This window comes from Schistocerca cancellata, chromosome 1 (assembly GCF_023864275.1).
Source record: "Schistocerca cancellata isolate TAMUIC-IGC-003103 chromosome 1, iqSchCanc2.1, whole genome shotgun sequence".
Lineage (NCBI taxonomy): Eukaryota > Metazoa > Arthropoda > Insecta > Orthoptera > Acrididae > Schistocerca > Schistocerca cancellata.
Genome location: NC_064626.1, coordinates 915,451,065 through 915,467,767, shown reverse-complemented (window position 1 = coordinate 915,467,767; position 16,703 = coordinate 915,451,065). Strand labels below are relative to the sequence as shown.

Below are 16,703 nucleotides of genomic sequence, written 5' to 3'. Positions count from 1 at the left end.
TTCTGATCTTTAGTGTGCCCATTACTTGGATGGGTAACTGTCAGGGTACACCATGTGTTGTTGGTTGCTTTCCTTCTGCCTTTTCAGCAAACGGGAGGAGGGGTGCTGGTGTAGAGGTCCTGATTACTAGACTCTGCGCCAGTGTCCTGGATTAAATTCCAGACCTCTTCAGAGTATCTCATAAAGTGAAGGCATATGAGACTGCTGATGGTAATCTGTCAGTCAAATGATGAGGTTAAGCTTGGTGGTTCCCTAGGCGCTATTCGAGAGGCTTAGGCTGTACGCCAGCATTGGGGTTCACTCTCTCCCTTGTCTCGTCATCATCATCCAGCAAAAACATAACACTACACTACACACATCTTTTTCAGTCACCTTCACATATCAGATACACTTAAACACACAACTCTCGCACATTGCGAAGAAAACATGTCATCGTAAGCGAAGGGCAGAAAAATCTTTCAAGTTAGGTAGTTCGTGGCCTCCTAGTCAACAGTGCCATACGAATTTACTTTATATGCTATCTTTTTTCCTGTAAGAAATCGAAAAATTCTGACATGATTAATGACAGAATAATTAAGTAAGCAAGCTTGTACTACAAAATTAAAGCTGGCTCCCATCCTAATATTTTTTTTCTTAGGATGTAATCAGCACTTGAAGATAATAAACGAAATGGACATTTTAGTTTGAAAACTTTTCTGTAGAATGCTCAATGTTCTCTTAATAACATCACTGTCTCGCTCAATCTGTGGGAGGTGAAGTGTACCAATTTTTATAAGCTTTCATATTCGCGACTCCTCCTGTAACAATCGAGTGCATATGAGACAAACGTACGACACAACCGGACATCAGTCCGTCTGATGGTGACGAACCCAAGAACAAACTGGTAACGTGTACACAAAAAAACTGCTCGATTTGCTCTGTATTTCAATAAGTTAAAAATTTTGTTACTGGCGACTGCTGACTATTCATTTACACAATATCTATAATTATTTTTATTCTGAGTTCACAAGTTATTTGTGTCAGTACAGCCTCGTCCTTACTTGGTAAGCCTGTACCCTCCTCCTGACCAGCGGTATGGTATGTAATTTGTTCCTACACAGTAAGGCAGCACAACCTCCCTCTAGAGAAGCCACGGACTTCACGCCCACAGGCAGCACAGCATGACCGTACGAAGCTATTCACTTCTTGTTCATTTCATGGTTATGTGGACATTGTTCCTCATTGTGCTGTGTTATTTGGGACCATTGGGAAGTATAAGGGACTGAATTATGCAACAGAACTCATAATTAAATGCTAGGGTAGCAGAGAAAGTTAAATATTGGCGTTTTGTACCCGAGAGCATAGGTAGACACGATTTGGTTTTGGAGAGGATTTAAGATCTAGATGTAATTTGTAGGCACCTCACTCATATTTCATTTCCACTTGGACGAAATCTGAATCATCCAGGCTCAGTCTGAAATACGTGATCCGTGTGTGTGGCAGGATGCTACGATGTGTCGACCAAATGACGCCTATCAAATGACGTCCCTTTCTCAAGTTACACGAATTTATTCCATACGTAGAAGCTTAATTTCCTATTGCGGCTTTGAAAGGATGCCGCGCCACAAGCCTTTTAAGTCATAAGACATAAGGATAGAAGAAAGAAGGTTACGGTTTAAAGTCCTGCCGACGACGAAAAGAAAGAAGGAAGAAAAGGAGGTCATTAGAGGTGACCCAACGACGAATTTTGTAGAGCCGAGTTCAAGCTCTGGATGGACAGGAATATGGAAGGAAATAGGCTGTGTCAACTCGAAGCAACTGTTCTGTAATTTTCACTAAACGATTTAAAGAAATCACAGGAAACTTAAGTCTGATTGGCTGGGTGAGGCTTCGAACTCTTGTCCCCGACAAATCGAGTTAAGTATCTTGACCACTTTGCCATCTTGTTCGGCTGATAGGAACAGAGTGTGTGTGTCACTCCATAAGCAGACAATAATTTGAAAACAGAGAGGTAATAGAATTCAGTATTCAAGTGAAAGTTCATTTATAAAAAAAGGAGATTTTGTGATCACACAGGTTAATTATTCCTGTCTTCTTCGCTGCTTATTCAAAATAAATATTTGATTTACAGTTTCCTGCAGTTAAAATTAAAGCCAGAATAAGAGCTGAGATATAAAAGCATTAGCCGACTCCCCAGGTGGCTGAAACAGCTGCGTTGCCCCAACAAAATTGTCACAGGTTTCCAACAAACAAAGATTTGATAAGGATTATTCGTTGATTTTTCTCGATGTAAGCCTTTGCCTTCTCTTCTACCCTGCAGTCATTCGCTAAAATAAAATAAAAACTAAAATAAGTGGTCTCCGTAGGATTATTGGATACACTATTTAGACAACCGTATCTTATTCAGAGAATCTGAACAGGAAATGAGTTATAATCATTTCGATATTTAATTTATTTTTAAAAAATCTGGCACTTGACTGACTATTGTTTCGAGAAATGAATGACGGGGATAGCTGATAAGGCAGCTACGTAACAGCTATCAGAAATGTGTTGTCAGTCAGATGATAATGAGTAAGCAATACATCAAGTGATATAAATCGTAGCAAACAGCATTTGCTAATAGATTCAGCTTCTCAATCCAAGAAATATTACCTTAGCTGCTTGGCAGATCACAAATTTTCTAGTTTCAGTGTAGGTCATGTGTGCAGTTAGGTACTGAACACTGCAAGCAAAGCACCCTGTTTCAGAAATGTTTCAGTTCGACGGAAAATATACGCCATTGTAGCATTTAACAGCCTGTTAAGAGAATATCTTCAGTATATGCATATCTTCAGCATATTTTCGGCGTCTTAATCCAGTACGGAACATGGAAGGTTGGTCATCATTCCACTGATAGCTAAGAGACTTACAACGGAATATTGGATTAGTGTGGGATAATTCAGTTGAAGTGGCGCTGCAGACAGTTTACTGCGTTTTAAAAATAGTAATTACGTTATAGGGAAGAGATTGTCCGTACATTAACAAGATTAGTTGTTGAGTAGTTTGGGTTCTCAGGCGACGGAAAACGACTGTTTTTATAATAAGCATGAATACTGATTTCATGACATACAAAGGTCGGCTACACCGCCTGCTAGGCGCTGCTCACATGTGTACTTGCAACACAGTCCCACACTTTTACGATAATCCAAAATGCCTCGTCTTGTATTCCTAGTGTCGTCAGAGGGAACATACGCTCATAACTACGTCTTAGTTTGTAGTATGCTTAAATTGTGTCATCTTTAGGTTCTACAGAAAATCACAATGCGTAATCTTACGACGATTTCCTTACGTGTCGGTAACTTCCCCTTACCACTTTCCAGATGTACAGACCAATTACACCAATCCGTACCTTCTTTTTTTCATACACCGAGAAAGTACTTGTCACTTGAGCCGATACGTACACTTAATCACAGACAGTACTTTCGAGCGTCAATGTTGAACGTGCGGACTTCAACGGGGTGCTAATATTTCTGAAAAGATGCGATTTGTGCATACAGTTCGTGTGTTTGAACGTGGTATCCTTGATCGCTGCGCGCTCCAGCGCGGCTGTAAACTAGTCTGCCAATCACACGTTTTACGAAATGGACGGGCGTAAAATTCCTACGTTAGCTCTGTTAAAACGCACATTTCTTCCCTTATCCATAATCTAGTCATGTTGTTCTGTGTGTACTGTACATAAACAAAAATTTCAGTATCTGTGAACATGGTATAAGAGAAAAAGAAAGTACCTTGTCCAGTCAATAAGGACGTCGACCCTATAAAAGTTCCACTGCAAAGAGTGCCATGCAAATTTTCAATAGTTCTCCGCATAAGATAAAATTATTACGACATTCTCTCTTTTCAGTAAAACCCTAAGGTCATTCTTCCTTGATCACTTTTCCTATTCAGTAGCAGAATCTTTGTTGTTGTTGTCGTCCTCAGTCCTGAGACTGGTTTGATGCAGCTCTCCATGCTACTCTATCCTGTGCGAGCTTCTTCATCTCCCAGTACTTACTGCAACCTACGTCCTTCTGAATCTGTTTAGTGTATTCATCTCTTGGTCTCCCTCTGCGATTTTTACCCTCCACACTGCCCTCCAATGCTAAATTTGTGATCCCTTGATGCCTCAGAACATGTCCTACCAACCGGTCCCTTCTTCTTGTCAAGTTGTGCCACAAACTCCTCTTCTCCCCAATTCTATTCAATACCTCCTCATTAGTTATGTGATCTACCCATCTAATCTTCAGCATTCTTCTGTAGCACCACATTTCGAAAGCTTCTATTCTCTTCTTGTCCAAACTATTAATCGTCCATGTTTCACTTCCATACATGGCTACACTCCATACAAATACTTTCAGAAACGACTTCCTGACACTTAAATCTATACTCGATGTTAACAAATTTCTCTTCTTCAGAAACGCTTTTCTAGTCATTGCCAGTCTACATTTTATATCCTCTCTACTTCGACCATCATCAGTTATTTTGCTCACCAAATAGCAAAACTCCTTTACTAGTTTAAGTGTCTCATTTCCTAATCTAATTTCCTCAGCATCACCCGACTTCATTCGACTACATTCTATTATCCTCGTTTTGCTTTTGTTGATGTTCATCTTATATCCTCCTTTCAAGACACTGTCCATTCCATTCAACTGCTCTTCCAAGTCCTTTGCTGTCTCTGACAGAATTACAATGTCATCGGCGAACCTCAAAGTTTTTATTTCTTCTCCATGGATTTTAATACCTACTCCGAATTTTTCTTTTGTTTCTTTTACTGGTTGCTCAATATACAGATTGAATAACATCGGGGAGAGGCTACAACCCTGTCTCACTCCCTTCCCAACCGCTGCTTCTTTTGCACGTCCCTCGACTCTTATAACTGCCATCTGGTTTCTGTACAAATTGTAAATAGCCTTTCGCTCCCTGTATTTTACCCCTGCCACCTTCAGAATTTGAAAGAGTGTATTCCAGTCAACATTGTCAAAAGCTTTCTCTAAGTCTACAAATGCTAGAAACGTAGGTTTGCCTTTCCTTAATCTTTCTTCTAAGATAAGTCGTAAGGTCAGTATTGCCTCTCATGTTCCAACATTTCTACGGAATCCAAACTGATCTTCCCCGAGGAAGCAGAATCTTTACTACATGTGAAATACAAAACTTGAAAGAAGAAAGTCATCTTGCTGCAAGCTGCTTTGTAGATAAAGCCAATCGAACAAACTCACTTCTCAGAAAGAGCGCACTTGTATGTACATAACATTGAATATTATAGAACATTCTTCTATTAAACAAATAAGAAAGTATCAGAACCGACTAGAAAACGCGAAGGTTATTCAAAAAATATATGGATTCAGTGCGATGGGAACAAGCAACACATCACTTGTTACATAACTAATCCGCAGCTCTCTTCATTACGCTACACGTACCATATATGACTTGCGGCCAAAGTTGCATCTTATCAACTCTTGAAATCTGTAATCGCATATATGTTATTAACTGACATTTAATTATAACAAACTGTACCAAGATGTATTCTCAATACTCCGTTGCCCTGAAACGGCATGCTTTCAGAATACGCAAGTTACATGAATTCCTTAACCACCAATACGACGTTTCCAGTCGTTATATTACAACAAATCGTATGGGTTTTCGAGAGATCCGCAGTTTACTCGTCGTATGTAAATATGAACTTCAATTGAAAGCCAAAATGGCGTCTCGCGGCTCTGTACTGAACAGAAATGGCGTCATTTGATATAGGTGGCTTTCTTCCATCTCACTGATCTACGTTCAGGATATCTGACGCACTAGATATCGCTGTGTACTTTCGGAAAGACTCTCCAACGTGCTTTTTCCACGCTATGACCTAAGAGACACGACAAGCTCAAAGTTCAAATGCACGGTCCGTGTGCCGACGGCTTTAGGGTAGCGCAGTGAGATTCGTAAAGGCACTAGTACTCCCTATATGGTAGAGATTCGTCTCCGACAGACAGAACTAGGTTCTGGAAGAAAGCAGAAATACCATAAAGTTTACCCAAAGTGTGACTGACACATTACACCACAGTGAAATTCGCAATTATCTTCAGCTCTAGCACGGTACGTGAACATGATTTATCTTTTGCGAAGTGCGCTGGAAGAATTTCGAAAGAAAAGGAATAAATGTTCAAATGTGTGTGAAATCTTATGGGACTTGACTGCTAAGGTCATCAGTCCCTAAGCTTACACACTACTTAACCTAAATTATCCTAAGGACAAACACACACACCCATGCCCGAGGGAGGACTCGAACCTCCGCCGGGACCAGCCAAAGAAAAGGAAGTTTAGGGTTCGGCGTGCGATGACGACGTCGTTATTAGAGAAAGAGCACATGCTCGGAAATGCTAGAGTGCACAGTGAAATCAGCAGTATTCTAAGCGGATCACTTTCTACATCTACATCACTGCTCTGCAATTCGCAATTAAGTGACTGGCAGAGTGTTAATTGAATCACCTTCAAGGTATTTCTCTACCGCTCCACTCTCGAACAGCGCGCGTGAAGAACGAGCTCTCATATTTTTTTATGCGACATCTGACTTCTCTTATTATACTGTGATGTTCATTTCTTTCTACATAGGTGGGCGCCAACAAAACATTTTCTCATTCGGAGGAGAATGCTGTTGATTGAAACTTCGTGAAAAGACTTTCTTAATCGCCTTTGTTTTAATGATTGCCACCCCAGCTCATGTATCATATTCGTGACACACTCTCTCCAGTTTCACGATAACACAAATCGAGCTGAACTTCTTTGGACTATTTAGAAAGTCTAAAGTCTACGAGCCGCCCGTTCTGGCCGAGCGGTTCAGGGCGCTCCAGTCCGGTTCAAATGGCTCTGAGCACTATGGGACTTAACTGCTGAGGTCATCAGTCCCCTAGAACTTAGAACTACTTAAACCTAACTAACCTAAGGACATCACAGACATCCATGCCCGAGGCAGGATTCGAACCTGTGACCGTAGCGATCGCGCGGTTCCAGACCGTAGGGCCTAGAACCGCACGGCCACTCAGGCCGGCAATTCAGTCCGGAACCGCGCTGCTGCTACGGTCGCAGGTTCGAATCCTGCCTCGGGCATGGATGTGTGTGATGTCCTTAGGTTAGTTAGGTTTAAGTAGTTCTAAGTCTAGGGGACTGATGACCTCAGATGTTAAGTCCCATAGTGCTCAGATCCAGTTGAACCATTTGAAGTCCACGATAGCCATGGATGCCCACTCACGATGCTTTGGGCTATTATTTCTATTGAACAGAGATTCGATTCTTGTCATTTATTTTTAGGATATTTCTTGCTACGAGCAAGAAGTGTTATCGACACAAAGCAAAGCTACACTCAGCTTTGAGTTGTGACAGACACGGGCCCGCTGGCGGCTCAGTACTGGGCAGTGGTAATGCTGCAAGAAAAGCCGTCTGTTGCGCCCGCGCCACCCTCACCTAGAATAGCCACACCGGTGCCGGCTGCCCCTGGCTGGCCGCTAGCGGCCAGACGCAGGTGTCGCGACTCCCACGGCCCCTGCCTGCCTGCACTACGCAGTCCGGCGCCTCTGTGCGAAACTGCGCAGTACCCGACGACACGTCGCCGGCTCGTCCCGTTACAACGGCCCAGGACACTACCCCTGCCACCTCTATAGCTGCGCACATATTGTCCGAGGATATCTCTGCGTCTTAACATACAAATCTGATGTTGTCTCTTCTCTTTATGCATTCATGCATCGAATTTTTAACCTCTGCATATTAGGAAGCGGAATGTTCCAATTTTAGACTATCAACCATTAGTAAAATGTACAATGGGTTGCTCACTCACTATTTTTAGCGGATAGCTGATAATGGGATTCATTTATTCTGCCTTCCCTTCTTAGATACGAGGGGCGTTCAGTAAGTAATGCAACACTTTTTTTTCTGGAAGCAGGTTGGATTTATTCAGCTACAAAATCCTATTTTTGAACACAATTTCCGTTCAATGCGACGGTCTTACGCCACCTTTCCGGAGGGGCCTGTAGGCCCGCATAATACCATTGTACTGGTCGACATCGGAGCCATCCACCTATTGCTTTCCGCGTAGTGCGTCCTTTATTGGGCCAAACAGACAGAAGCCGGAAGGTGCAAGATCAAGGCTGTATGGTGGAGATCTTACACTTCTGCACGACCTTGCTGCGCTGATGCCAGACACATCGCTCAACGACTCACCGTGCTTTTGTTCACTGCCATTTCTCCGTAGACATACTGCAAGCGCCTATTACACCAAAATAAACTAAATAACTGCTCTCTCCTTGGAACGCATCTCCGTTACAGACGCCATTTTGAATGCTACGTATACCGCCATCGTGTATCGGAACTTCGTGAAACTACAAGTGCTGAACGGAGAATATTCCACGATGTCCAACAACAAATTCTTCACCTATGCAACCGAAATTAGTCATGAAAAAAATTGTGTTGCATTACTTATTGAACGCCCTCGTAGTCCATGCAGTAAGTTATATAGAAGTCGTTGATATCGATATTTGGTGGGTACGGAATAATCTGCTATGCTCAGGATTGTGAAGAGGGAAGAGAAGATTTCTAGAGACTCCTTAGTACTTTGCAATACCTTCAGTCAGTAACAACTCGGACGAGGCATATAGTAACCACTAATGGGATGCCACTCCATCCGAAAGTGCCATTACGATTTGTGGACGGCTAGGAATGAAAGATTGTAGGTATAAATATCTACATATGGGTTGCTGAATAAGAGTCCAGCGTGCCGATTCCATTATGAACCGAGAAGCAGTTTAAGCAGCGTACACTCCCTAATCGTCAGACTACGCTCCAGAGTTCTGGGGTGAACCACAAAGCTATCCGCAGTGTTTCGCGAGGTGAAGGCAAACTTGCTATTGGGCTTCATTCATGAAGACATTCAGCTCGACTGGCCCATTGACACTGTTCCAGACGAAATGACTATAAGCCATTAACGAGTTTTACACTCTTCCTCCTTTCCACTACAAGCTACTCCATAAAAACACACACCATTAAATGACACTGTTGCATACTCGACATGTTACGCTGAGGAAGGGAGACGGACTGTGATACTTCAGTACTAGTCCTGAACACCTATGTAAAAGATCCACAGCGTTCGAGTCGCAGCTAATAAGTAGGCGACCACTACGTATCAAAAAGTGCCTTAGCTACTACAGCTGCTGTTGTCCGGTCAGCAAGTGGTCCGTGAAAACACCATCATTGTCGGCCGTACAGATGCGGAGAATCCATTATTTTGGCGTCTAGGAATCGGCCTGTCGTGAAGGACACTGTTCGTAAGAGCCGCATGGACATATATATCCAGTTTAAAACTAGACTTTTCTTTTATGGCCGTAACTGTGAAACTCTTGCACTCACTGACAACTTCTCCGCCTCGGGACTACAGCAAACATTTGTACAGCTACTTGGCGTACAGATGAGGTCGTTGCATCGCTAATGAATCGAAAAGCGCTAAACGCGAACAGGGAAACAAGGGAGTTGTAATTGCAGATATTGTAAGAATCTTATTGCCCATTTGAAGTAATGTACTGCGTCACATAGGCCTCAAATAACGTTTAAAAATATCCGTTCCTTTCTCTGGGTATACTTCGGTAGTGAATGCTAACTTTTACCGTAAAACGGTCTAAATTTCTACGGATAGAGCAGAAGTGCAATGCCGTTAGCGAAATCCATTTTGGCTGTAGCTACAACCTCTCTTTTTACGAGAAAAACAGATATGCTGTGAGTCGAACCCCATCCCCGAAAAACTACTGTTTGTACGTGTGGAAGAGCTATACGGTTCCAGTCCTCGGGAGTAACAGCTCATTTAGGTAGGTTACCTAAGACGTTGAACTATGTTGTAGTGATGTACGAAATCTAAAGCTAACCTAAATGAGGGTGTCCGGGGACAGAGGGTAGGAAATTGAACTACGCTACTCCCGAACACAATTCCGTTGTCTCAAGAACTACACACTTCGCTCTGTGTGCAAGGACGAGCTATGATTGAAACTTGTTTCAGTTGAACAAATGAAACTGTCTAGATAAGTAAAGCGATAGGTGCATGTAGTTGCGTAGACGTATCAAAGAAGATTAGTTAAGATGGTAAAGTAGGATAACGTAAAGGAAAGTATCGAAGTGACCAAAGCACCTGCAGTCGTTAGAAAGATTGATATTCTTTTCGAAACTATCATGCTCAGAACAGACATAAAGTTTTTGAAATCCAGCCAGATAAGAGCATCTGCAGGAGACACACGAACTGTGACAGAGAGATACAAACGCACTTTAATGAATATAGAAAGGAAGTGGTTCAGAGCAAATTAATATAGAGCTCAATGTTAACGACATCAAGGCTAAGTGTATCAATTGCCCACTTTCAAACTGAGAAGAACACAAGATGAGGTAAACTTGCCAAAGATGTTTCCTGCTTTATCCAGTAATAATATTGTTAGATTATGTACCAAAGCAGCTTTACAGGTTGGAAAAACAAGCTGTTTTTTTCAACCTTAGAGCAATTATTTAATCATAAGGATAACGAAATTGGTTCAAAATGGCTCTGAGCACTATGGGACTTAACTTCTGTGGTCATCAGTCCCCTAGAACTTAGAACTAGTTAAACCCAACTAACCTAAGGACATCACACACATCCATGCCCGAGGCAGGATTCGAACCTGCGACCGTAGCGGTCGCACGGTTCCAGACTGCAGCGCCCAGAACCGCTCGGCCTCACCGGCCGGCAATAAAGGGAAATTTTGATTATTTAGATTAGTTGGGGAAACTTATACATCTTGTAGCAAATTTCACGAGATAAGTGTGATTTGCAGTCTGGTTGAAGACTGGCTTTAGATATCTTATGGAAGCGATCATGACAAAGGCAGAGAGGGAAAAATTTCCCGGGATTACTGGCCTGCACGATTGACAGCCAATCAGTTTGGAGATATCCGTAAATCCTGGCTGCTGTGCTTCGGGGATTTTTGGAGCGGAGAGGGAGAGAGACGTATAGCTAATTGAGATACGTGACAAGCTGTTGCAAAATGCACCGAGTCGTGCTGGTGGGGCGGCTATCTCTCTCACGGCAGTTGTCGGCTGTCTACTGTGTCCTGGAGACGTGGCGCGCCTCGGCTTAGCAACGTCGGGCCGTCATCTCCGCGACATGTGATCGTCAGCCGGCGCCAGGCTGCGGGGCAAAGTGTGTATTCGCCACGAGTGGCGTTTCCCAACAGGCGTGCCTCGCCGGTGAGCAACGGCGAAGTGTTCACAAGTGTTCAGGCACTTTGCGGCATTGTCACTGTGCATGTACTTGCAGTAAATACAGTGTTTCGACTGGCTATAATACTTTTGTTTTGTAAAACTTTAACGTTATGAATTACTGGCGAACTCTTATGGGGTTATCAATACAGTTACAGCTCCGTTTTGATGCAACGTTTCGAAACATTTCCTTCTCGCCATCCGTTAATAACGTACTGTGGGACATCCGCAGTAGGTTCGGGCACATCTCATTGTCATACAATGAGATGGCAAAAGTCATAGGACTGCGATCTGCACATATAAGATGGCGGTATTACCGCGTACACAAGGTACAAAAGGGCGGTGTATTGGCGGAGCTGTCGCTTGTACTCAGGTGATTAACGTGAAAAGGTTTCCGACGTGATTATGGTAGCACGATGGGAATTAACAGACTTTGAACGCTGAATGGTAGTTGGAGCTACACCCGTGGGACATTCCATTTCGGAAATCGTTAGGGGATTCAATTTTCCGAGGTCCACAGTGTCAAAAGTTTGCCGAGAATACCTAATTTCGGGCATTACTTGTCACTACGGACAACGCAGTGGCCGATGGCCTTCACTTAGCGACCGAGAGCAGCGGCGTTTGGGTAGAGTTGTCAGTACTAGCAGACAAGCAACACTGCGTGAAATGAGCACAGAAATGAATGTGGGATATGCGACGAACGTACCCGTTGGTCTACGGCAGCAGACGACCGACTCGAGTGCCTTTGCTACCGGCATCGTCTGCAGCTCCTCTCCTGGGCTAGTGTCTACTGGACCCTAAAACTAAACTAAACTAAACTCCGTCCGAACTGGCCTTGGAAGGCCCTACGGTACCGACCGGTCGCCGTGACATCCTCAGCCCACAGGCGTCACTGGATGCGGATATGGAGGGGCATGTGGTCAGCACACCGTTCTCCCGGCCGTGTGTCAGTTTACGAGACTGGAGCTGCTACGTCTCAGTCTAGTAGCTCCTCAGTTTGCCTCACAAGGGCTGACTGCACCTCACTTGCCAACAGCGCTCGGCAGAGCGGATGGTCACCCATCCAAGTGCTAGCCCAGCCAGACAGCGCTTAACTTCGGTAATCTGGCGGGAACCGGTGTTACCACTGCGGCATGGCCGTTGGCCTACTGGACCTTAGGCGACTGGAAAACGTGGCCTGGTCAGATGAGTCCCAATTTCAGTCGGTAAGAGCTGATGGTATGGTTCAAGTGTGGCGCAGATGCCACGTAGCCATGCACGCATGTGCATAATGGTTATGGCTCCATAATGGTGTGGGCTGTGTTTGCACGGAATAGACTGGGTCCTCTGGTCCAACTGAACCGACCATCGACAGGAAATCATTATGTTCGACTACTTGGAGAACATTTGCGGCCATTCATGGACTTCATGTTTCTAAAAAACGTTTGAATTTCTATGGATGACAATGCGCCATGTCACCGGTTTGAAGAATATTCTGGACAATTTGAGCGAATGATCTGGCCACCTAGATCGCCCGACATGAATCCCATCGAACATTTATGGGAGATAATGGAGAGGTCAGTTCGTGCACAAAATGCTGCACCGACAACACTTTCTCAATTGTGGACTGTTATAGTGGGAGGGGGGGGGGGAGAGAACATCTCATTATCAATATTTATGACCTGCTGAGACCACGCCATGTCGAGTTGCTGCACTAAGCCGGGCTAAATGAGTTCTGACACGGTATCAGAAGGTATCCAATGACTCAGTGTAGCATCCACATACCTCCAGAACCCATAAAACCGCAAATTACGTTCATAATATATGTGATTACTTACTCTTTGAGTTCCTCTTTCTAGTTATTACTACCTCATAGCTAGCACAATATGGATGGAAAGTCATCCAATAATTTGAACTAGCTGTAACGACTAAGGGTAGTCCAATTGATAAGAAGAGCTTTAGTCCAAACCTTGCGCAGAATTTGTAAGTATTGATTATTCTTTTTCCGATCTTTCAGTTTCAGCTTAATGAACGGTGCTTTAGCTATGGAGGTCAGCCAGACACGGAACAAATCGGCGCGGCGGTTTCGCAACCATTGGTCTGCGGCATCGGCGACCCGAGGTGTGATTTTCAAGCGAATTACAGTATGATAACATAAAATAAAATTTAGACGGTTCACAGCGTGATAGCGCACAGGACTTCCCTCCCTTACCTTAACTGGCGACAGAAACGGCACCAAGCCACACAGTGAAACAAAATAAATTTGCCAAAAACCAAAAAAGGGGACCCTATATTGCGGTACGAGCCGTGAGAAAGACAGATTTTGTTTTATTTCTTACTGAGTAAAAACTGTAACTATCTACGTTATTCAGTAAAATTTATAACTATCCATCTTACTGAAAAAAAGCTATGAATATCTGTGTTCGTTCACTGTAATACTTCGAATTATGTGTAAAGTAGAGACTGATGAGAAATCGAAATTTTAAAGATTCAAAAAATAATTAGTACACTAACGGAAGAGAATGCTACGAAAGAGCCGGCCGCGGTGGTCGTGCGGTTCTAAGCGCTGCAGTCCGGAACCGCGAGACTGCTACGGTCGCAGGTTCGAATCCTGCCTCGGGCATGGATGTGTGTGATGTCCTTAGGTTAGTTAGGTTTAAGTAGTTCTAAGTTCTAGGGGACTGATGACCTAAGATGTTAAGTCCCATAGTGCTCAGAGCCATTTTTGCTACGAAAGACCAGAGTCATTCTATAACATAAAAGAACGGTAGCTGTTAATGTTCTGCGGCCTATATGTGATCCTGGGGTTCGCATTTGAGAGGCAAAGAGCAGCTACATCTTAGGTTGACCTTTTTGTAATGTATTTTAGTCTTTACGTCTTTCTTATTAGTCACCATTCCGACATCCTCCCTCACATCTATCCTACTCTTATCTTTTCACCTCTACCTATTAACTGTACCATAAGTCGCGATAGTCCTTTTCACGTATTTTTTTTCTGCACCATAAAACATTCCCTCTATTATTTCCTTCTGTGCCGCCACATAAATTTTACGTTAATGTAAGTGAAAATAAAATCACACAGTGCCAAAACGTTCCTAATTGTAATAATAGCCTAAAAAGAGAAAAATCGCCACATAATAATAATAACCTATACTGACAGCGAACTGCCTTTTTCCATGGTCGATTGCATTGGCTTCGAACGTCTTAGTAATAACAGCTTACTTTTGAAATTGTTATAAAAGTAGATGTGTGTATTCATCTCAGAAAACCAACTAAGAGGCAGTACTCTTCCGCACAATTTCATATAATTCCTTTTGTAGACTTGAGCATCCGTGTCTTATCACTAGAACTGCTCTGAAGTCCATCTAAGTAAGCCGATGGAACTTTGATGCACAAAACGAAGTGCCGAAATACCATGCTGTAGTTCACAGTAGCTTTTCCACCATTTTCTGGAGAAAACTACATCATCAAATACGAGAGCAGTACTCTATGCGCTGGCAGTGTATTTCACCTCATCCCCGACCACCCTTATTTTGAGCCCATATTCATCGCCAACAGCAGAATCGCAGCACTACGCTGCAGAAGTGCTTAAACACTCGGCAGTTCGCGAAATAACGTGGGACACCAACAGAAAATCCACGACGGCAACAAAGGATCCCTGTCTGTGATGTTACATAATAGTTGAGAGTTGTCACGGTTGAAGTGTGTCAAACTTGACAACAAAAACTGTCAATATTCAGTTGTGAACGGGTTTCTGTTGCACCGCGCTCATGTTACCTAACAAAGATTGTGCTCTTGAAGCTCTACAAACGTGAAGTATTGTAGTTTTTAAAGCTACAATCTTCCTTCCAAATCTGAGTTTTAAATTGTAGTTCGGATCCCGAAAATAACAAAGCACAATGTAAAGCTGGAGGATATGCAGCGAAACTAGTAGGTGGTTTGCCAAAAAATAGAAGAGCTACAGATGCGCCACCACTAAATCTGCAAACAACGAAAACGAAAGCAAATATGGGAATGTGTTCCTATAGACATTTCGAGCCGCAAAAATTTTAAGTCGATGGTTGAACGAAGGATACATCGATTACTAAGCGGTGTGTCTAAGACAGTAAGGACAAATATTTAGGTTCTATATCACAGATTCCCAGTGTTGGCAAAAGAGTCAGATACGTTATCTACGAGAAATTGATCCCGGGTCCATTATTAACCTTCCTGATACACATACAACCCAGCTTCTAAACAATGGCTTATAGCCAGCGTATCGCAGAGTACGCTTCGCAGCAGGCAGTTGACTTGGCGACGCTTGTCTGTGCATGATGAAACTGTAAACAAATTTGCCTCATAGCGGGACGAGAGTAATAACACTAACACTAGGAGGTCAAGTGCGCTCACGTCCGTAATGCGCCACTTAGATTGAAAAACTGTCGCCATTGATTTATTAGCAAGCGATCTCAAATTTCCTCGACGCAGCAGATAATATCGGCTAAGCGAATGTAAGCAAATGATAGAGAACGGGACGAAGAATGTCTGTTTTTGGAAACAAAAGAAGTTGAAGGATACCGACCTACAAGCAGTCACAATTTTGTGTTCGTGGCAGCAGTGTAGACGGCGGGAATAGAACGACATCTAAAAAAGCAAGTGTTCTGAAGGTTTGTTATGCTCGTGTGCTAGTTGGCAGAGAGTCGTACCACAGCATTTCTGTTAAAATATAACGAACGTTGCACTCAATAACCTAACAGCTTTCCAGGTACGTATACTGAACTGTACGCAGCTGACACTTTGTGCTTAGGTCGTGTGGAACAAGTGCTAACTCTCCTACCTCGGGTGGAGGGGAATTGACACTGAAAGCAGTGAACGTAAGCACTCAGTTGCCGACAGGGTTACTGGTTGGACTTCTCCTCGGTTATTTAGTCTTGAAATATATAAATAATTTCGTTGTTGGGTCTCCAGCGCATTCAGAAACACCAGCGTATTTGGTCCATTTCAAAAAATTTTCAGTTGCATTTTCGTTTCACGGTAGTCGGTTTGATATCGTTGAACTGAAGAAGAAAGGAAACTCTTATACTTGTAACAGAGCCTCCGATCGGCTCTTTCCATCCGTCCAATACTGATTGTCAAATGTCAGTAATGAGAGAAGAGGCAGCTCAATGAAATGCAGTGCCCAGATGCGTAACTCAATTTCGCTGGATTTGTCACCAGTTTAAGTAAAATTTTAAAGTTCGATACTTGAAAGTGTAAACTGTTGAGTTGTTTAACTTACGTTTGTAATGTGAAAGGGCTTATTAATTTCGTTATATCTTGCTGTACGCATATAAAACAGAAAAGAAATTGTGACGGGAAGGAAACGATTTCGTGCTGCAAGGCGTAACGAATAAAGAAAAATATCGATCACCTAGCTGAACAGTTGCTTCGTTTTTCGCTATTACTTTTGGAGAGTGGAACGATAGAGAAATAGTCTGAATGTTGTTCTACGAATTCTT

The 16,703-nt window shown here is 43.1% G+C and overlaps 1 protein-coding gene and 1 pseudogene across 1 annotated transcript in view; both read right to left on the bottom strand.

Moving 5' to 3' along the window:
* Positions 1-16,703, bottom strand: part of LOC126191305 (uncharacterized) — a 532,110-nt gene that overhangs the window by 232,486 nt on the left and 282,921 nt on the right. The window lies entirely within an intron of this gene.
* On the bottom strand, positions 12,275-12,392 carry LOC126100744 (5S ribosomal RNA; annotated as a pseudogene).